Raw genomic sequence first — 23,573 nt, forward strand, 5'->3', positions numbered from 1 at the left:
TATATTTTGCTTTCTACTCTGCGATTAAGATAACAATATCACTGGTATTTCTCGATTACCCATTATGGTACAAAGTTAGTCACCTTTAACTGACAATGCTTGCGTAACAATACTTCCATTTTGGTTCTTTAACCGTTACATATTGGTATCCCTAGCTTATTGATAGTAACAAATCAATTATATATTTATAGGTTGTTGGAGTTAGTGTTGATTGCGACTCAAACGAACTTGACTTTGTATATTGGCAAACCGGAAGAATGCTCGACACTTTTGAAAGATACCCAGAACTTCTCCTTTGCGACGCCACATATTCTCTGAACCTTTGTAAAATGCTGTTGTACATAATCGTGATTGTGGATGGGAATCCAGTGAGTGAAATTGTGGGTCTGGATAGGGAAACGTCACAATCTGTTAATTGCTTATTCATTCACAGCAAACATTTACAGAGAAAACGTTGAGTGCATGCTCCGTGATGAACGGTTTGCAACTGTATCAGCGTTCGTCAAGTATCTTCAGGACAACTTGTTGTCTATAAAGGAAATGTGGGTGATGTTCTACCGAAGACAACACTTTAATTTCGGAGATACTACAAATAAAAGCCGGGAATCGCTTAATCTGAAAATTAAAAGCGTACGCCGTAGAAACGCACCCCTAGACGAGTTCTACAGCGATCTGAAACTCCTGTATCATTTTATTGAAAACCAGCATGATTTCGAAAAATTCAAAGCTAAAACCAAGACAAAATTTCAAGAAATAGACACGAACGACAAAGACGTCCGCCACGCCAGTAAAGTAATTGCTGAATTGTGTGTACCGCAGATGGTGGATAGAAGAACAAAAAAAATTATTAAAAGGCGTCACTATTGCCGATTGCTACTCAATTGACAATAGTAGAAACTTCATCGTTAAAAGCAAAGGCCACGCTGATGCTGTCTCTGACGGTAATACTTGTTCGTGTTCAAGTTTCACGATGCTACAAATACCATGTATTCATATATTTTGCGTGAGAAAACAACAAAACAAAGAGCTGTTTAGTCAAGAAATGGTTACTCCTTGCCTTTGCAAAAAGAGATGGGTAGAGGGAATTGCATCGAAAGCAGCTATTCTAGTAAGCTAACAAGTTTTCTTATAAAAGAACAAGCAAAATACAGCACCAAAATCACGTGGATGTCAACAAAGATATTCGGAACTTTTCCCTTACGTAAAGACCTTATGCGATGTGGCTTCAACGTCAAGTAAAGAATTATTTTCGAAAAGAAAAAATATCATTAACTTATTGACCCAACCTTGGTCGGATCAAAAGAATGTTAAATTACAGATAGATGGGAAAGTATTCGAAAACAGACCAAAGTTTTCAGTATTTTTTGGTATCACAACATTCAATTTAAGCTATTATTTCATTATTGGTCTTCATCATCTGAAGAAGCGCAGCTTCAGTGGTATCTCTACGACCTTCCTCTATTCTTTAGGTTGGAGGTCGGCGTCAGTATCTTTGTCAGAGGCTCTTTCTGACATGTTTGTCTTGGTAGAACTAGATGTTGATGCATCACATATGTCCTCGGTGCTAATGATAAACTCCCGAGCATCCGTAGTTATTTTTACGTTTTCTCCACTAGTATTTGTCAAATTGTCTTCGGTTGTGTTGGTCACTTGTTCAGCAACTAAGCACGTTTTACTTGACAGACTGCTTGTGGTCCTATGTAAAAAATCACGATGGTAACTAAGTAGCAATGATGCATGATTAAACTTTTCTTACGCTCTAAGTTGAACATTGTCGCTCAAAAACGATAGGGAATCCATTAATTCCCAAACCTTTTTGTTCGTCCTCCCAGATCCACTAGTTTTAATTTTATTTATCTGCTTTTCTCTCTTGTGTACTTATCTCGAATTGATTTCCAACGATTCTTTGCTTTATTACCTGATTATGGATATAATATGAAAACTACTGTGGATAATTTCCGATTATGGATAATGTAAACAGAGCCAAGGCTTAAATGTATAAACGTACTGGAGCATCCCATCGTTATTTTTATTTTCATCCAGGAGATTTCTTTCATTTTCGTCATCCTGTAGCTTTGGAGAGAAATATTCCGCAATTCGGGCCTTTTCCTAACCTCATTAATTAATAATTGATCGTTAATTTCTCGTGGTAAATGGTGTTTTTCCATGTCAGACGCCATTTTTAGGAAGGACTTCTACGACATCAGTTACGTGACCAAGATAAGGTCGCTGATTGGATGTGCGTCGCGTTCGCTTGCGAGACCGACGCAAAAAGTTGAACATTTTCAACTTCGTTCTCTCTCTCTCGCCAGCTTCGTCGAGTACGCTGAGCGCGGAAAATTTTGAAGTGCGTACAGCTGGTTTTCTCGGCTTGATTGGCGAGCGTAGCGAACGTAGCAAACTTAGCGCAATTTTTGGCCTTTTTCCTTATTTCTCACTCTGCTTAAGTCTTTAGAAGGAAAGTTGTATGCTGCGAGTTCTACTGTTAATATTAACTAGTCTCGCTCAAAAAACTTGGAACATATAAGCCCCCTAGAATTACACATCAAATCTACGCTTCGCGCACCCGGTTTTTTCAACAAGTGTACTTTATCTTTCGTCGGTGGTGCCATCTATGTTTGTGGCGCATAACTAGAATTTTCTATATTTTTTTGTTGAGAAAAACACTTTCTTGTGCTAATTTCAAAGTGTGCAAGTACAAAATGGGCAAAAATGTTCAATTGAGGAATGTAAAAATACACGGAAAAATAAAAATATTTTTTCTTTTTTTGCGCTCCATTCAATTGACGAGCATGGTGTCAATGTGGGATGGACAAAAACATGATGATGGTGGTATTAATTAGCAAGTATATACTGACTCGTGTCCGCTTGGGATAGACCAGAGGATGGTGATGATAGACAGACATTGGACCAATATCCATTGTAAAAGGAATACAATTTTTCAAATTTCCGGGAACTGTAAATGCTGTACGGAAATTTAGAACACATTTGCTCCGATACGCAAACTGCGAACGCGGTCCCCTGGGTTGTAACTAGTAACAGATACGTCGAAATTAGAACCTTTCCGTGACATACGTCACTCGGAGAGGTAAAAAAATTTCTTATGGTACGGATAAGGATGCAAATAAATAATTTTTGGGGCATTATTTTGACCACCTCTTCTTGAATATTTAAATTGATATGATTAAAATTATATATTTTGCTCAACAAATGTATGGAATAAGATACGTTACACCGTAATAAACCAATACCGTTCTGATTTGAATCGCGCATTAATTAATATTATGGTTTGAATCCGAGCATACCCCGTCTGCCGCCATTACTGTCATGTTGTACTATATAAGACTCTCAGTTATCAATGCATTATAGCAATATCACATATTCCTGAACTTTGAAAAGTGAATCAACGCATTCACACTGGGGAAAAACCATTCAAATGTGATCAGTTGGAATATCTATTTTAATATTTCCAGTATATCTCTTATAGTAAATATATTTTACTAATTCTTCTTTTATACATTGCTTTAATTAGTTTCTTTTCACAGCTCCACTTCTTGTTTTCATTTATCCCTAGTTTATTTTTGCATATGTATTCTCTACTGGAGTCTCAAGTAGGCCACCACAAGAGGCCCGTGTAATTGTCCATGGTTTCGTGTCGTATGTTGGGATGGCGTAGCGGTTAGCGCTTTCGCCTCGCAGCAAGAGGATCCCGGACTGTGGCACCGGGTGAGAATCTCGGTACAAATCCTTCTGCGTAGAGTTTGCAAGTTCTCTCCCCGCTTGTTGAGAGGAGTTTTCCTCCGCGGTCTAACCCGGTTTCTCCTTTCCATTAAAACTTGCAGAGGTTAACGGTAATAGTTAGTATAGGGCGCTGTAGGTTACCTGTAGTGTAGGGGCTAGCCACCACCCCTCTATGCATTGTAAAGGGACCCACCTGTAAATAAGCCACAGGCGTAGTGTGGAAATCCCTTCGTAGACAAAGCTTAGATTATTATTATTATATCTGAACTGGCCTCGCAATTAGGCCACTTAAAACGCCTTGATAAAAGATCAATGTATCACCCCATTTATATTTTCCTGTTTATTCACGAAAGGCTAAGCATGCGCCTCTTTTCACGGATAAAAGAGTAAAATAGCAATATTATGGAAAAGGCGGTAATTTATGGTTAGTGGGCACAATGTAGCAATTCATACTATTTTCTCCAGAATAGGTTTTGGCTTTCCACGTAGGGGGAATACTACTATTTTACTTCTATCCTACTAAAACATTTCCCACTATAAATAGGAACGAGTCTTAATATTATTCACAATAAATAATTTGTAGAAACACGATATTTAAAAACATTTTCATTACCGCCTCTATGCGCCTAAATTCATAAGAAAATGAAACAAATTCAGCTTCAGCAAAGCAGACGACTGATAATTATTTGGTCTCAAGCATTATAGATGGCGCCACCAACGAATGATAAAGTCATCGTTTAAAAAAAGTGGGCTTGGAAAGTGAAAAATTCGAGCGTGGCTGTGTAATTCTAGGGGGCTTATACGTTCCAAATTCTTTGGTCTCGCTCATTACTGGAGGTTTGGCGTCAAGGTAAGAAATTTTTATCTCATGCTCGCTAATATAGCCCCTATTGTTTCACTTTTTTATTATCTTGCATATCACGCACGAGTATCCTTTCTGTTGGAGCAGATTGTTAGATCCTTAATATTTTTCTGAATAAGAACTTTCTTTAAGCTTTATCTCTATCAATTCTCCGATTTTTGGTTAATTATTCCCAAAAGGTTACCGGTGGTTCTGTAGGTTTTGGCTACTTGTAAAGCCCCGCATCTGACAGTCATTTATCATCCTCCTATCTCTTTGTATTACAAAAATGTCCAAGTGAAGGGTTTTGGGTATATAAGGGTTAAGAAACTATTTTTGTATTTAGGCGGCTTAGGCCATTTGAACTTTGATTTTTATATTTTGTTATATTCTAAACATTTATTGTGTTCAGACGGTTCGCAACTTAAGGTCGCCACTTGATGGCATTGGTACCAGACTATTTGCGTCATAAGGTCGCCACTTAACGGTTCCAGACTATTTGCGTCCTAGGGTCGCCACTTAATGGCATCGAGAATACTATTCCCTTATTGCTCTCTCGGGTCGCCTTTGAGCCGATGAAATAGCTCTCTCGCGCGTGACCTTCGTCCTTACTTGAGTTCGGCGAACTTATACAAATCAGACAGGGACCAGCTACCTTATTGGTTTACGAGAATAGTCCTGCGAAAAGGACAGTCAAGGGTCATGGTCCAAAAAGAAAAAGAACACACACTTAAGAAGAAGAACTAGACCACGAAGGAAGCATGGTGTTCACCCCTTCAAAGAGGGACAACCAGGCTCGAGATCTAGCCAATTTGGTAGAAACTCAAGCTCCGAGACTCCAATTTAAATCGGCGAAGAAGGCATCCAGTTCCTTTTTGTAGTAAAATTTTTGCCCAGCAAGGTTAGCATCCTTAAAGGATTAGTTTTGCTAACGCTAAGGGGCGTAAGTTTTCTACTGTGTTGAATTTGAATGTAGGACATAATCCCCCTGGACATAATCCCCCGGCCAAAATCCCCCATCAGGGAAGAAATGGACATAATCCAATCACGTATGCGATAAAATCCCCCGGACAATTTCCCCCGAATGAATGTCTAGGACAAATTCCCCCCGGCCCCAGGTCCAATCCCCCCAGCCCCAGGTCAAATTCCCCCCAAACGGCAATTGATAGGGAGGAAAATCTCTATTATATTAAGTATACAAAATACAGAAAAATATTTTGCAAAAAGGAGTATTGTTATATCGGAAGTAAATTTAAAAGGTAATTTTTTGGAAAAAGCATATTATTTTGGAAAGTGAATGAAGATAAACAACAATATTTTGAAAACGGCATATTATTTTGGGAAGTCAATGAATATAACAAATAATATTTTGGAAATGGCATATTATTTTGGAAAAGGCATATTATTTTGGGAAGTCAATAAAGATTAACAACAGTATTTTGGAAAAGGCATATTATTTTGGGCGTTGCTATTTTGGCCGTTTCAATATAGTTTTTAAAGCGATTTTTTTAGAGTCCCCACTTCCCATTTCCCACTGCTAAATAGGGGGTTTTGAATCATTGTTATGGTTTTAAAGATAAGGTGAACAGTTGAACATAGCTAGTCCAAATAACCGAATGAAATTCCTGTAAAAGGGCAGTGATGTTAACTGTAATGTTCTGAATACACGTCCACCACAGAATCAATGCATTGAGCCTTTAATATTGCATAAATATATGTATAAATCAACAATACAATTGTGGTATGAAACTTTAAATTTTCCTCATGTGAAGATATGGCCACTGGTTTATTGTAATTTCATTTCATTTAATGTTTTACACGCTTAGTCTGGCATGCGCTTTTATTGTAATTTCATTTCATTTAATGTTTTACACGCTTAGTCTGGCATGCGCTTTTATTGTAATTTCATTTAATTTAATGTTTTACACGCTTAGTCTGGCATGCGCTTTTATTGTAATTTCATTTAATTTAATGTTTTACATGCTTAGTCGGGCATGCGCTTTTATTGTAATTTAATGTTTTACATGCTTAGTCTGGCATGCGCTTTTATTGTAATTTCATTTAACTTAATGTTTTTCACGCTTAGTCTGGCATGCGCTTTTATTGTAATTTAATGTTTTTATTAAGCATGCTCATGCTATATTTAAAAACGATTACTCTCATTATTTTCTATGGCAAGTTCTTGATTTCATGGTGTGCCACGCACCTTTATAGTCTGTAGGAGGTTCATGCTTCTCACGTTTCTTGCGTTGCGTAATTGTTAAAAAACATCTTTTCACCATTGCAAATTCAGCCTCGTCCTAAATATATGGAGCGAGAACAATAAGCACTCACTTTCTTCACAGGTTCAGTTTACATCATTTTGACCATCGTCCAATCACATAGGTTCATCGAAGATACGCTTAACGTCATCAGCAACGAGCTACACTCATTTAACAGATATCTATTTTATTTGGTCGTAAATGCTAATATATTTACGTCCATAAATTAATACATTTCCTTTTCAGCGTTACCAGGCTCTACAGAGAAAGCTTGAGCGATATGGGAACCATCTCTGGTTGTAATGACACATTTTTGGCGCCATCAAAGGCTTGAACTGAACCCTAGTCAGGAGAGTGGAACCATAGACGTATGGACAGAGTGATAGGCTGGACCAATGCCTGAGAATTTGACGTGGCGATTCGCATTGTGTTTAATTTGGATGATGACGTCACATTAGTTAAAGAGACGCATAAGACGCCTTTCGGTTACATTCGCCTCAACATGTAGTCTCAAACCGGGATGGAAACTAAGCTGCTGCGAGTGATAAGTTTACCATTTCTGTGAGATGAATCATCCAATGTAATGTGATATTCTACAAAATCTGATGATCATTATTTCTTCAGTTCATAATTGAACTGCTTCAAGTTCGTCATCGGTGTCATCGGTATTTGGTTGCTGATTTAATGCAACTGGTGCAGCTAAAACAAAAACCTTAGATTAAAACTGGTTCTTATCAAATGGAGTCATGAAGCTGTTGTACCTAATTTAGATTAGTACACACCCTTTACTGACCATGGGGTTAACAGTTAGATTACAGGATGATGCGTAATCTGAGAGAAAAGCGCACGCTTAATGTATCATAGCTCAGGTCGGATAGGACCCCAAAAAGGGGGGAGGAATCGCCGGACTCAACACTAAGGGCTACAGATGAGGCAATTACTATTGAATCCTACTCTTTCTTCCCCATTTTTGGCTACCCATCCAACCTGAGCTGTGACACATTAAGCGTGCCGGTTTCTCTCAGATTACGCATACTCCCCCCATCATCCTAAAAATAATATATCCATGCACATGAATAAATTTAACATTCAACATATATAACTATAATTTACCTTGCTCCCTAGGCATTGGCTCATCCAAACAGAAGTTGTGTAAGATGCAGCAAGCATCAATTATGTCAGTGACCATTCTAGGGTTATAGCAAAGGGCACCTCCTGATATGTCTAGGCATCTCCAAAATGCCATTGACGGGTTCAATAACATTCCGACCTAAATGTTAATAACAATTCATTTACTAAGTTAATACAGCAACACTAGCTTTGATTATGTGAGGTATCAACGTGACCAATTGTTTAAAATATTTTTGAAAATATCACAAGTGACAACTATCTCTTAAATAGTTAATGTCAGTCAATAGCTATCACTTGCGTAATTGGTCAGAAAATTGGCCAGAATGGTCTATGTTATTTATCAATTACAGAACTAATCAAAATGCAATTACCTGACATACGACGCTGATTATAGCGTTGTTCATTTGGTGTTTCAGGGTGGAGTATGGGTGTCATTAGGAATGGCTGTAACGGGTAACCACTATCGCCCAAAAGATACCCTTGTGGCATTGTTCCAGCCTTAAAACGTCCAAATATGTCGCTGAAACGCCAAAAAATTGAGTCATGCGTCACACCAGCATGTTTTGCCACAACATCGGTGATACGCATTTCATTATCGCAAATCTGGTACAGAAAAAGGACTGTCAGTATGCACATTGTCATTCAAGGAGGACACCATTTACCAATTGGCCATTAAGGGAGTAATTTCCTTTCCTATCCATGTGGGCATTTGGTTCAACAACTGGTGCTTTGATTAGCACATGAGTGCAATCAATTGCACCCAAAACATCTGGGAAAAAGCACTTGGCTCTAAATGATGCCTGTAAAAACCATAGGAGATACTTAATTTTCAATATTGTCTCTATGTTCAAGAAAAATGGAACTCTGAATTGAAGTTAAAATTTTTGGCTCCATAAAAACTTTCTTGCAAACTTAACTTGGCATGATGAATGTAACGCTAAAAACCCCATTTAAAATGCATGAAAGTACATAAGCAAATATCACCAAAACTAAACCAAATCACATTTCCGAAAAAACATTTTGATTGCCTCTGACCAATTCGAGGTTGTTTAACATGAATATTCTACAGGGCCGGTAGGCCCTTGTAGATATGACTTGACACCCTTTTGTAACGTTAAAGCAAAATTCACATGCTTTTACTAAATTTCCTATGGAGATTAACATGGGGTTTTTCGTGATTTACCCCCACCGCGCACAGAAAAACTACAGCGAAGTTACTTTTCGGAATACTCTTGAATTAACAATTAAGTATTCAAGGTGTGCTATCGGCTAGTTTAATTTAAATCAATTAACTCTAAGTATGTTAATTTTAGTTAATTCTGAAAGTACGTCAAAAATTACTTTTGGGTCAGACTATCTAGCAGTAGACGCTGACAAATTACTTTGGTATTTCATCCGAACTTGAGCACCTTTATATATATTTTTTAATTAACTGTAGCACCCTTAATAAGAAATACGTCGTTATCAGGTCGAATTTTCGTCTAGAAAAGTAATTCAGGTAAATAATTGCAGTTAACAGAGGTTTTTATATCATTTAAAGTAAGTTTTTGGAACGTTCTTTACGGCCAAGGCTTAATTTGTATTTTAGTTTGTCTATGTAATATAGTCTTTATAGTGTCTTTCCCCTTTAAAGATAAAAAAGCTAATTTCCAGCTCTGTATTTCAAAAATACGCAGTCTGCTTCGTTTTCTGCTACCAACAAATATAGGAGGTATACAGGGTGCCGGGAGTGTGGCGCACTCCTGTAAGCCAAGCTTCTGGGCGGCAAAGTTTGAGGGAATACGACACATGTCGGCGTTCCTACCCTATAGGTGCCGACTGTCCCGTGTCCGCCGGAGGTGACTTGCCCCAATGCCACCTTCCGTCACCTCCCAAGTAAACCTCATTTCCTTCCCTGCTTACACACATACGACCTAGCGGCCCCCGTCAGTGCTGGGCCGCGTAGGGTCTCCCGCTCAATTCTTCCTGGTGCTCAAGGCCTAACGGCTAAGCACTAGTGCTAGTAGGTGGAAAAAAAAAAAAAAAAAAAAAAAAAAAGGTATACAGGGTTTCATTATTTGTTAATCTCACTAAAATGCTACTAATTGTGAAGATGTGTGATATTATATTTCCTTAAACTGAACCAATAGTCCTGGTCCATGTTGAAGTAACGCCGCCGATACGGCGGTCGCTCATTTTCGGCGGCGAAACCTAGCGCCATTTTCGGAGGTGCAATGCTGCCAGACACATTTCCCTAGTATTTTTTGGACTGATTGTCGTCGGCTGCTATTCATTCCGTATTTGGACACAGAACATCCCTAAAGGTTAATTTTTGTTCACGGAAACTTTAATTGGCTTAATTTCAATGCTATTTAATTAAATTGGAAACCTCAATTTCTAAATGTGGAACAAAATATAGTAAAAAATTAAAGAATAAGGCTAGGACGCTGCCATTTTATAATTGTGCCCTGCAGTTCTCTCAATTATGAAGCAGACGATAATCAGTTACCAAAACCATGGCCCACCCGCTCACGGACGTGATCGAGTTAGCTATGCGAATAAAAATCCCTCTCTCCGTAAATGGCGGCCGATCACGTGATTTTATTTTTCCCGCGGAAAACGCCGCGAGATTCTTGAGAACTATGCGGCGCTCAAATGGACCAATACTATGTAGAGGAATTTCCATGTTTACATCAGCACAGATTCTCTCAACGTAACCACGTTGGAAACGATTCGTTAAAACAATTTTTTTCCTGGAGAAACAGTCCGTATATGATATTACGTTTTATAAATTATTTGTTACAAAGAGTGGATTGTTTAATTTAGAAATATAAGTAACAGTGGTGCTGGTTAATCCAGGAGAACATTGTCTTTACGTTTAGTCAAATAAATTCCATGTGCAGATTTTTTCAACGTAAACAGAGGGTTGCGTTCGCTATTTCCACAGTCCTTATTGCCGTTTGTTTATATGTCAGAATTGCTATGAATTGTTTAGGTATTTGATTTAATTTCTGGTATTTAAGCGAAACTATGGAATCACATCATTCATTAAAATTGTAACCTTTGTAGTGATCCGTTGTAGCGGGCTCCCCGGTACAACATATTTAATTGTTAATCTTCACGTTACCGCAAATTTAGGACGGGGCATGATAAAAATTGAACGCAATGCATTGGAACTAATCAAAAACTCATCTAAACATTAAAATTAAGGTTAATAATTTTTTGAAGCTCAATTATAGCTAAATCAATACTGCCAAACCACAATCCTTCATTAATTTCAAACTAATTAAGTATAATTAGGGTGAATTTAAACATAAAATATACATATTTTGGATAAAAACACGAATAAATTTTAAATGGACTACTTAATTAATATTTAAACTGTATAGCTGTTGATAAAGCCTCGTATTTCTATTTCACACTTAATCAAGATAAACCTTTAAATTAAACTTAATCAGGATAAACCTTTAAATTATACTTAATTAGGATAAACCTTTAATCATACTTAATTCGGATAAACCTTTAATTAAACTTAATCCGGATAAACCTTTAATTAAACTTAATCCGGATAAACCTTTAATTAAACTTAATCCGGATAAACCTTTAATTAAACTTAATCCGGATAAACCTTTAATTAAACTTAATCCGGATAAACCTTTAATTAAACTTAATCCGGATAAACCTTTAATTAAACTTAATCCGGATAAACCTTTAATTAAACTTAATCCGGATAAACCTTTAAATTAAACTTAATCCGGATAAACCTTTAAATTAAACTTAATCCGGATAAACCTTTAAATTAAACTTAATCCGGATAAACCTTTAATTAAACTTAATCCGGATAAACCTTTAAATTAAATTAATCGAGATAAACCTTTAAACTAAACTTAATCGAGATTAACCTTTGAACTAAACTTAATCGAGATTAACCTTTGAACTAAACTTAATCGAGATTAACCTTTGAACTAAACTTAATCGAGATTAACCTTTGAACTAAACTTAATCGAGATTAACCTTTGAACTAAACTTAATCGAGATTAACCTTTGAACTAAACTTAATCGAGATTAACCTTTGAACTAAACTTAATCGAGATTAACCTTTGAACTAAACTTAATCGAGATAAACCTTTAAACTAAACTTAATCGAGATAAACCTTTGAACTAAACTTAATCGAGATAAACCTTTAAACTAAACTTAATCGAGATAAACCTTTAAACTAAACTTAATCGAGATAAACCTTTAAACTAAACTTAATCGAGATAAACCTTTAAACTAAACTTAATCGAGATAAACCTTTAAACTAAACTTAATCGAGATAAACCTTTAAACTAAACTTAATCGAGATAAACCTTTAAATTAAACTTAATCGAGATAAACCTTTAAACTAAACTGAATCGAGATAAACCTTTAAACTAAACTGAATCGAGATAAACCTTTAAACTAAGCTTAATCGAGTTAAACCTTTAAACTAAACTTAATCGAGATAAGCCTTTAAACTAAACTTAATCGAGATAAGCCTTTAAACTAAACTTAATCGAGATAAGCCTTTAAACTAAACTTAATCGAGATAAGCCTTTAAACTAAACTTAATCGAGATAAGCCTTTAAACTAAACTTAATCGAGATAAGCCTTTAAACTAAACTTAATCGAGATAAGCCTTTAAACTAAACTTAATCGAGATAAGCCTTTAAACTAAACTTAATCTAGGTAAGCCTTTAAACTAAACTTAATCGAGATAAGCCTTTAAACTAAACTTAATCGAGATAAGCCTTTAAACTAAACTTAATCGAGATAAGCCTTTAAACTAAACTTAATCGAGATAAGCCTTTAAACTAAACTTAATCGAGATAAGCCTTTAAACTAAACTTAATCGAGATAAGCCTTTAAACTAAACTTAATCGAGATAAGCCTTTAAACTAAACTTAATCGAGATAAACCTTTAAACTAAACTTAATCGAGATAAACCTTTAAACTAAACTTAATCGAGATAAGCCTTTAAACTAAACTTAATCGAGATAAGCCTTTAAATTAGACTTAATCGAGATAAGCCTTTAAATTAGACTTAATCGAGATAAGCCTTTAAATTAGACTTAATCGAGATAAGCCTTTAAACTAAACTTAATCGAGATAAGCCTTTAAAAAACTAAACTTAATCGAGATAAGCCTTTAAATTAGACTTAATCGAGATAAGCCTTTAAATTAGACTTAATCGAGATAAGCCTTTAGATTAGACTTAATCGAGATAAGCCTTTAAACTAAACTTAATCGAGATAAGCCTTTAAACTAAGCTTAATCGAGATAAACCTTTAAACGTAAGTAAAATTAAGGTGAAATTAACCCAAAACACGATTGTTTTGGTTAAATTCTTGGATACCTTATAAAATTAAAATTAAAACTACACTTATCTTTCACCCAGTCTCAATTTTCCTATTTAGGAGCACTTAAGTCCATATTTAGACCCATTTCAAGTGCATATTTAGACCCATTTCAAGTCGATATTTAGACCCATTTCAAGTCGATATTTAGACCCATTTCAAGTCGATATTTAGACCCATTTCAAGTCGATATTTAGACCCATTTCAAGTCGATATTTAGACCCATTTCAAGTCGATATTTAGACCCATTTCAAGTCGATATTTAGACCCATTTCAAGTCGATATTTAGACCCATTTCAAGTCGATATTTGGACCCATTTCAAGTCGATATTTGGACCCATTTCAAGTCGATATTTGGACCCATTTCAAGTCGATATTTGGACCCATTTCAAGTCGATATTTGGACCCATTTCAAGTCGATATTTGGACCCATTTCAAGTCGATATTTGGACCCATTTCAAGTCGATATTTGGACCCTTTTCAAGTCGATATTTGGACCCTTTTCAAGTCGATATTTGGACCCATTTCAAGTCGATATTTGGACCCATTTCAAGTCCATATTTACCCCCATTTCAAGTCCATATTTACCCCCATTTCAAGTCCATATTTACCCCCATTTCAAGTCCATATTTAGACCCATTTCAAGTCCATATTTAGACCCATTTCAAGTCCATATTTAGACCCATTTCAAGTCCATATTTAGACCCATTTCAAGTCCATATTTAGACCCATTTCAAGTCCATATTTAGACCCATTTCAAGTCCATATTTACCCCCATTTCAAGTCCATATTTAGACCCATTTCAAGTCCATATTTACCCCCATTTCAAGTCCATATTTACCCCCATTTCAAGTCCATATTTACCCCCATTTCAAGTCCATATTTACCCCCATTTCATGTCCATATTTACCCCCATTTCAAGTCCATATTTACCCCCATTTCAAGTCCATATTTACCCCCATTTCAAGTCCATATTTACCCCCATTTCAAGTCCATATTTACCCCCATTTCAAGTCCATATTTACCCCCATTTCAAGTCCATATTTACCCCCATTTCAAGTCCATATTTACCCCCATTTCAAGTCCATATTTACCCCCATTTCAAGTCCATATTTACCCCCATTTCATGTCCATATTTACCCCCATTTCATGTCCATATTTACCCCCATTTCATGTCCCAATTTACCCCCATTTCATGTCCCAATTTACCCCCATTTCATGTCCCAATTTAAAACCCCTATTAATCTCATATCAAACCCCTGTTCACCCCATTTCAGGACCATGCGCCTGATTTACAGGAATATTTATAGTCTTGTTCAGTGGGACTTCACTACCTTTCCTATTGTGTTTGTACACGTTGAAGGCTCTCTTATTATATCAATCCTGACTGAACACGATTTTAAGTAAAAAAGTTAATGCCGTTAAAATTATCCAAATGAACTCTTTTGGGCAACAACTAATGTAATGGAGTCAGATTGGTTTTAATAATGAGCATGTTTTACTTTTTAAAACATCACTTAAAAACCTTTCTGAGGCCTGTATGCACAATTTTTTAGAAATACATGCTTATTGGAAAATATTTCATGGCATAAGAATTTTATTTTTATTTTACATACCGAGATTAATATTAGGTCATTACTAATCAACTCGGGCCTTTTCCAAAAAATCGGTTATTTTTCAAGGTCCCTCGACAAAAAACGTTGAAAATATTGCTTGTTTTATAGGTCGGGTTAGGTAAGGCATATGCTAGTTAGGTTACGTGTCATTGAGACACAAATTTCAAGCATTGTACCTCTTAATAGTAGACGTATTTATCCTATAAATGTTATAAATTTAATAAAAAAAAGTTCAATAATAACAAACGTTTTATCGTTGACAGCGTTTAAAAATAAAAATATTTGCTTTTAATAATATGTGGTTTTTCATAGGCACTATATTACGTTAGAAAATTATTTTTGGGAACTCATTCTATGTTCAAACTTCGTTTAAGTTCGTTACAGTGTTACGTAATTTGACTTAAAAATTAAAATAAGCGAATCGCTTTATAACGGTGCATTTCTGCGATTTAAAAATATTTCATTCTTCTAAACTATAAATTTTGCTTAATGTTTTACAAAATAGATGGGATTATTGCTCATTTTACATAACCACTCAAGTTACTCAGATGTTAACGGGCGTAGATAGAATTTTAATTTAAGCCAAGATGTTTGTCCCATTAGACCAAATCCAAAACCGCCAAATTGCGGTAGTTTTCAGCCGAGTTGGAATTTGGTAGTAAGGCAGGCAAGCGGTTAATTACCATAGTACAATTAACTTGAAATGGGTCAATAGGGCCTTAAAACGGGGGAAATAGGGTCTTTAAATGGCTAAACAGGTCTTTAAATGGGTAAACAGGGACTTGAAATGGTGTATTGACCGGTTTGTTTTACACCATAAACGTGGTGCTAAATATGGAAAAAATAAATATTTAACAACATTTCACTTCACTTGGTTTAATAATGTGACAGAGGTAGCGTACTTTTTCCATACTTTTAACACCATTAAACTAAGTAATATTAGAAGTTCAACAGATTGCCTAACAAAGATGTTAAAAACCACTGTAAATGGTGCATAAATGCCTAATATTTCCTTAATACTTGCAAATAATTTTAGCAAATGGCGTGAATTGATCATAAAAATGGGGTTAAAGTACACCCTAAATGATGTCTTTTTGGCACCGGAAAAAACAGCATATATGGTGTTTGAATGCACCGTTATATTTTAGAGTGCAAATGTATGACGGTGAAGCAAACATGATTATTCAAAATTTAATTACATTAAGACTGAAGTGACAGATATTATAAAAAACCGTCTTGGTTTGGACCAAGGCCGAAAAAACAAACGATATGTGTGGGGTTTATCAATTGACTGAAGTTTCAGATATTGAAATTTTTTTTTCTAGTTATTTTTATCCACTCAATCCTTAATCAATATTTAATTCAATCAACTGATTTTACTGTTAATCGATCTAGTCCCTCTAAATTAATTGAAAAAGTTACATATCTACGCTTTTTCAAGAACAATTACATTTTCCGAAAACATTTTATCATGAAATTAATTATTTTGAAGGGATTTCGTGTCGATGTTCACTAACTTGTAAGCACCTTGACCAACATAGTTTTAATTGTTGCTGGCTTGACAAATTTTCAAGTTTGCACCAAAAGAAGTTTAAATCTGTTTTAAGTTGTTGGTAAGACTGTCGTTTACAGTGAATGTCGTCTACTTAAGACAAAGCAACAAAGTTTATCCTGCGTGGTTAAGGGTAAAGATCACATAAACAGAAATACTTCTCAGTACCAATGACTTGTTATATTCATTTCCCGCGGAGATAATATGGTTAAACATATCATTCATTACTAGTTATGCCAAGAAGGTCACATTTAACTCCGACACCCCCTCCCTTCCTCTATTTTCCCAATATATTGCATTTTATAATCACCAGTGGTTCCAGTGTATGGGTCATCTGAGCCGTCGCAACACACTATATTATATTACCATATAGATCGAAACCTTTTCACATTAGTAAACGGTACATGACACTCCGGACTTGCCCGCCAACCTTGTTAACCTAACACTATAAAACATTCGTGTACATGAATGGTTATGGTTATGGCTTGACACTCGCTAGCGCCCGAACGACCGATCACTCAGTTTAATCGGTGTACAGTACATTTGTAAGTGAGTTTGGAAATTACATACAGAGAAACTAAAACACAGGTGTGATCCCGCCATTGGGGTGTTTTCTCTCTTTCATTTTCTCGCTCGCTTAGAAGCACCGCTATAGGCAGTGCTAGTTGACTAGCGTCCTGCCCGTAGTGAACTTTGGCACCGTCTGGCGATGACCCTTGGTGCGAGGGAGAATACACCCCAATGGTGGCCTCGCCCCTGTGTTTTCCGAAATGATCTTTACGCTTGCTAAAATGATTACGCGTAATACGTAACCGGTGTAAAGTAGGGGGGTGACGTTTCAAATGAAGACTGAGTTATGACCAAGAAATTCTAAAGTATGGAAATGGAAGTTCCAGTGCAACTTTACCTTCATAGAGGCGACAATAGAAATGTAGCATTTCGATATACGAAATTTAATGTATAAATTCGCGCAACACCCTGGTTTGGCATCAATTAAATATTTCCATTTTCCATTCGAGTTATGCCAAAGTTCGCTTGCTCTTTTTAGACATCCAGAAGAACATTTCAAATATTCAATACTGATCCCTCAACACGTACTCCCTTCAAAATAATTAATTTCATGATAAAATGTTTTCGGAAAATGTAATTGTTCTTGAAAAAGCGTAGATATGTAATTTTTTCAATTAATTTAGAGGGACTAGATCGATTAACAGTAAAATCAGTTGATTGAATTAAATATTGATTAAGGATTGAGTGGATAAAAATAACTAGAAAAAAAATTTCAATATCTGAAACTTCAGTCAATTGATAAACCCCACACATATCGTTTGTTTTTTCGGCCTTGGTCCAAACCAAGACGGTTTTTTATAATCAACGTAGTTTTCAAACAAATGTCTATGCTGGGGGAGAAGCTACGATCGAAGAATACTTTAAACGGCTATGCTTCTGATTTTAATACAAAAGTAAAGTTGAAACCCCGCATGCCCGCCAAAACCGTGCTAACACTTTGGAAGGTTTCTCGTATCACATAATACCAACCTATACCGCAGCCACTTCAGCTTCACCAGTCGGAAAGTTTACGAGCTCCTTCATGGAAACAACGATTGCCTCGGTAACATTCTTTATGGCTCGGCTCCCAGATGGCTAACTCATGCCGTGCTCGTAGTTACTGGCGAGCACATGCAGAAAGCTATCGGAACCTTAAAATAGAAGGGTCACATGAACTTGGTTCTCCACCTTCAAAACATATTTCTGATTGGGATTATTCCCAAGTTTGGGTCTTAAAGGGATGTAAAATCCGTTATGTATGGGCAGGGCCTATATCAAACTTATCTTCCATCAAATATAGCTCTACGGAGCATGCGTGAAGTTCGTAGCATTATCAGTGCATTGGGAATGGGCATCGGCGTTTTGTTTAGATTATCCGCCGGGTCGTTCGACGCTTACTACCGTAGAAACCAGATTAGTTTAACCGTCATTATGTTGAGTTATGATGATCGCATCCTTATAAATCTTGCCAACTGGCAAATCAATAATGGCGATGGCGAGCGGTAACGGTGTTTTAGATATCGATGAGGAAAATAAAATTTACAACGATTTAAAGAAAGAGCAGCGTAAGGTAGCGCTGCAGAAAAGCAATAAGACAAGAGTCTGTTTAACACTAGTTTTTAACGAGTGGGAAAAGGAGAAATCGTTATGGCTTAGTGAGAAGTCCCAGAAAACCCTTCCTGATGCTAGGCCTTTACCTGTAGCTGGAAGCTCTGTAAGAGTTGATCAAGGTGCAACAACAACTCAATTTGTAAATAACGATAACAGTTTCTTTGCAAACCATCTTTTGGAAATTCACAAACAATATTGCACGGATTGTTATGTTTGCAATAACCATCAGGGCTGCAAAGAAACTGTTCTTGAGGATGTGGTAGAAGGGACTGGTTTTCAAGTTGCGGCAGAACCAGAAGATAACACTATTGAAGTTATTAATTCAAACCGGATAATGGGAGCTTTGGATCCTTGTGTAGATTTAATTGAGGCAGCAACACTCTGAAGAACGCGCAATGATTGCCAGAACCTTCTAGATTCAGTAATAACTGTTGTCAGTGGTGTTGAGGAAATTGTCGCGGGTTCAGTTTTTGTTTCTGGACAATTGACTGATGATTTAAATACTTCTAAAGAGATATTAGAACCCCCAGTTCAATACGAGCAATTTATGCAAGAGAAAACTGTTATGAGCACTCGAAAGAGGGAAAGTACAAAAGGTTTCGTGCATGGTAAAAGTAAGCGAAGCTTGAAACAGTCAAAATTATGTGATGGTTTTGATAACCTTGATGGTGGAGACAACAGTTGTAGCCCATATCTAAAGAAAAGGTATTGTTACTTATATTATTCTTAAAAGTAAGAAGATAGATACTAATCCAAAGTATTGACAGGCTCCTTGAAACCTGCACTATACCAACTATGTTAGAAACCTCGGAAACATCAAAACAAGCAACACCAAAGAAGGCATTATTCCCATCCATTCTTGAGTATGATCAGTATGTAACCATGGAATTCATAATTTATATTAATTATGAAGTATTTGTATTAGTATTGAGCTTGAATTACCTTCAACTCCTGACAAGCTAAACGTGTCGTTTAATTCAAAGTAAATTAGGGGTCATATGAAGCTTTACCGTAATCACTAGAACGTTACTATTTGATTATAGCGCTACGTTTGGGTCTTTCTCAAGTCCAGCGTTATCTGAACTGTCAATGAATTGGGATCATGAAATTCCAACGCCATTAGAAAGAAACGAGGAGAAAACATGTTTTGCTTCAACAAAGAAACTGTTGTCTTTAATTAAACAAGTTAACGGACTAGTATGCCAAGTGAATGACCGTGGCTCTCAACTTATACTACATACTTCAACGGTGGCACTTATATTATTTCATGGAGATGTGGTAAAAGGAAATAACACTCTGACAAATGGTGTTCAACTGCTCCAATGTTTAATGACCGTTTTGCTGCCAGTGTTCTCTATTCTGGGACATCATTTGCAATGGTGACTTATCTTTTGATTTAAACTAGTGTCTGGAATTTAAACAGTGTAATGCTTTTCCCTTTTAGCTGGATTCTTTTCTCTCCTTGCTGAATATTAACTCCATAAAAGAACAAGCCTTTATAAGTCTCAAACTGAGCTATGTTATCCTGTGATTTTGCAATATTGGGACTCGGAGCAGGTGCCAAATTCTTAACGTTTTTGTCTGAAAATGCCCCATACAGCATTTATGTTTAATTTAATATTGTTTTAAGTTGCGTTGCTCACAAAACACAAAGAACCCCTAACAATTATTGTTGACGCACGGTGTGACTCTCCTGGCTATTCTGCTAAGAACTGTACCTTAACCGCCGTAGATATTGATACAAATAAAATTATCGCCATTGTGTTTGCTGATTGCAGAGTTCAAACATGGAGCCGTATTGTTTCCGTAAACTTATGGAGCAGTTGCGACAACATTGCAAAGTAAAAGAAGTTATAACGGATGTTCATCCCCAAATTCGTTGCATTTTGAGTATTGTCTAGTGTTACGACTACTAAGCCAGTGTTGAAAGGTATTTAATAAAATAATATTTAGGAAAAGATTATCCGAACGTGAAACATTCTTTGGACATATGGCACGTTTCAAAAAATTTGCGCAAAAGGCTTGGAAGTGTAAAAACAATATTTCGATAATGACTGGATGAGACTCATGAGCAACATGACTAAAACATTCTTTGCTTTCTTGGCTGTGTGATGAACCTGAATGCTATACAATCAAACCTTGGATCAATGACATTATTAACCATTTTTGGTGGTGTCTGAAAATTGTGAAGGAGATGCCAACAGAATGCGGGTTTGTAGAATGAACAAACAAATTGTTAAAGAACCAATTCTTGGAAAAATAAGATTGTATGTTTAGCTACTATGGTTGACTTTATTGCATCATATTCGTAATAATCACTAATGGTATACTGGTGCATGTGATCACGAAGCATTAAGTGAAGCTGAGCGAAACTCTGATAAGCCGTGGCTCGAGAATAAGAGTGTGGCTTATCAGAAGTTGCGAGGACTTGTTAAAGATTTAAATTTTCTGAAAGACTTTCACTTTTATGCAAATTTTAGGTACTAATCGTAGAACCGTGTCGCAAATGATTTATATTTGGTTTGTTTTTTAATAACGAATTGGTTTTGAAGGCGGCCCTATGGAATCTTTCCATAACCTGATTTTGAAATACGCTCCAAAACGAATTGCCTTTACGTAAGATCGAAATGAACAATAAATCCTAGAGCGTATCAAAGTAAACGTATTGTTTGTACTGTAGTTGGAATGGATATATAGCGAAAAACATCTTGGCGGTGCTTGATTATAATGATAATAATTTTCGGCCATATTCTTTGAAAAAAGATGGAACAGAAATGTATATAATTATTATAAATTTGTCCTAGTTCATGACATTTGTATGATAAAGCATAAAATTGTTTCAAACTTTCAATGGTATAGGTCAAGGGTGAAGTACTCTAATTTCAGTTCAAGATGGACCTTGGTACCAGTAAAACCTGTCAAATCTTCACGATTTAGTAGGAATTTACTTGAACTGACAATGTCAGGAGAAGTTAAGAGAAAATCGATTGACATGTTTCCCGAAAACCCACAAAACATAAGGAAAACCATTGCCAAACAACCCTGCCCTGACAGAGAGCTTTTGAAATGTCTGAGATTGAAATATAGTCGTTTTAGAACGTTCCAGGAATGAAATAATAAAGATATAAATTACGTGTATTTTGTTTTCGACAACTTTAATAAAATGCTTAGTACTTACAGGCTTTAGTTTTTTACATTGCCTCTTCTCCCACGTCCTCTTGCAGGTGGCTTGCATCCTGTGTATGTACCGTCAGGACTTGGTTACAAGTTTCTTATTTGTAAAACAGCGCATGATGGTACAACGCGACGATGGTTTCTTCCCAATTGGCCGTGGCGCCACAATACATATTGTTTGTACGCTGCATGGCGAAAATTATCAGTTTCATATTGTAACTCAATGCCAGACACGTCAACTGCATTGTCCAGATGTATTCTAAGCTGTTCTTGGTCGAGCACGAAAAAGTGAAACCTTTCTGTATATGTAATACAACCAGTATTGCTATAAAAATAAAATCTATTTAACAATTGTGTGTTACGACATTCATGAACCAAGTATCACTTTTCTGGACCGTTTATCACAAGGCAAAGTAATAATTATAAATTCTTCAACTTCAGTAATTAACTGTAATTGTTTATCTTACCATATGCACAGTCCTCATCATTACCCAGTTTGTTCATACACCCTATTAAACTTGATGCACATGTGCGCAAGTTATTGCATTTTGTTCCAGACCTGCGGCAAATACAACCATTTCTACCACTACTAGACAAGCATTTTGATTTGCAGTTGCATGTAGACATTGCTTGAATTACTCTACATAAACGCGGTAACTATCACAACAACGCGTCTAGACTCCCGAGCTCGCTTGTTCAATACCGCCGAAACTGTGAACAGACGTTCAAGCAGACGACAGCCTAATCACTACTCCAGGAAATAGTAACACTACTACTCCAAAATATAGTTCTTGAGTCTTATTGACACGCCCATACATAACGGATTGTGCATCCCTTTAATTTAGAGTGCCGACTGAAAATTTAGCCTTTCAAGCCAAAAAGCATATGCATTTTACACACAAGTGATACATTGGTGTTTGGCGGACGACCTTGAAATTCACGAAATGTCTCAGTGTGTCACTGGGTTTAGAGCCTGAGACCAAAGTATTGTAGTTCTACCCCATCAGATTCCATCAAAAGCGTGGCTGTCAAAAAATGATGGGGGGGGGCTTAGTCTGCCGGTCCCTTTTTGAAATTGGCCTTTAAATAAAATCCCTATGTTGCTGGGGGAGGAAAGCGTGGCCGAAGGGTGTTCATCCCTCCCGCGAAGAGAATATTTTGCGGGGGGGGGGTAGAGATGAAGGGTGTTCTTACCTTTCCACCGAAGGAGTTCATGAAAAGAATCCTTTTAACAAAAATTAAATTCCCAATTTTTTTAGCCCTCTTTTCGAAACTATTACCATGGATAAAGAATGCGCGTGAGGAAATTTGTTTTCACTCTACAGGATAGGCAACTCCCTATCTCCGACGGCAGCTTATAGGGTGTTTCCGCGAGAGTAAAAAGGGAGAAGAAATAGGGGGCGAAAACCGGTTTTCAGGGGATGTCAACATGGCGTCCTAACGTGGCCAGAGCGGGCAGCCGGCAAGGGGAGAGGAAAGGGGGAAGGTAATTTGACGTCACGCGCAAAGACCCTATTCTGTATATACTCTGTTACAACATCGGTTGTCAGCACGCGCAAACCCACGTCTGTATGTGACGTAGCTTTGTACGTGCTGTCAAGAGACAAAAACTTCAGGATCTAAAATATCCGCCAGTTTTTTAGCTCCAGTGCACTCTAGGCCCTAGTTTCAAATACGTGTGAAATTGCCTACAGCCTTTTACACGTATTTGAAACTAAGGCCTAGAGGTCCGTGCACTCGAG

The 23,573-nt window shown here is 36.7% G+C and overlaps 2 long non-coding RNA genes across 2 annotated transcripts; both read left to right on the top strand.

Annotated features, from left to right (window-relative positions):
- The first annotated feature begins 9,049 nt into the window (after nucleotides 1-9,049).
- LOC149668596 (uncharacterized) lies at nucleotides 9,050-10,101 on the top strand. The gene is made up of 3 exons (XR_016367861.1): nucleotides 9,050-9,472; nucleotides 9,608-9,685; nucleotides 10,013-10,101. It is a non-coding gene; the product is annotated as an uncharacterized LOC149668596 (long non-coding RNA).
- A 991-nt stretch (nucleotides 10,102-11,092) lies between these two features.
- On the top strand, nucleotides 11,093-14,908 carry LOC149668597 (uncharacterized). Its single transcript, XR_016367862.1, has 2 exons — nucleotides 11,093-11,163; nucleotides 14,607-14,908. It is a non-coding gene; the product is annotated as an uncharacterized LOC149668597 (long non-coding RNA).
- Nucleotides 14,909-23,573: the final 8,665 nt, after the last annotated feature.

This window comes from Phalangium opilio, unplaced genomic scaffold (assembly GCF_054372755.1).
Source record: "Phalangium opilio isolate 3A_F unplaced genomic scaffold, DU_Popi_V2 ptg000055l_1, whole genome shotgun sequence".
Lineage (NCBI taxonomy): Eukaryota > Metazoa > Arthropoda > Arachnida > Opiliones > Phalangiidae > Phalangium > Phalangium opilio.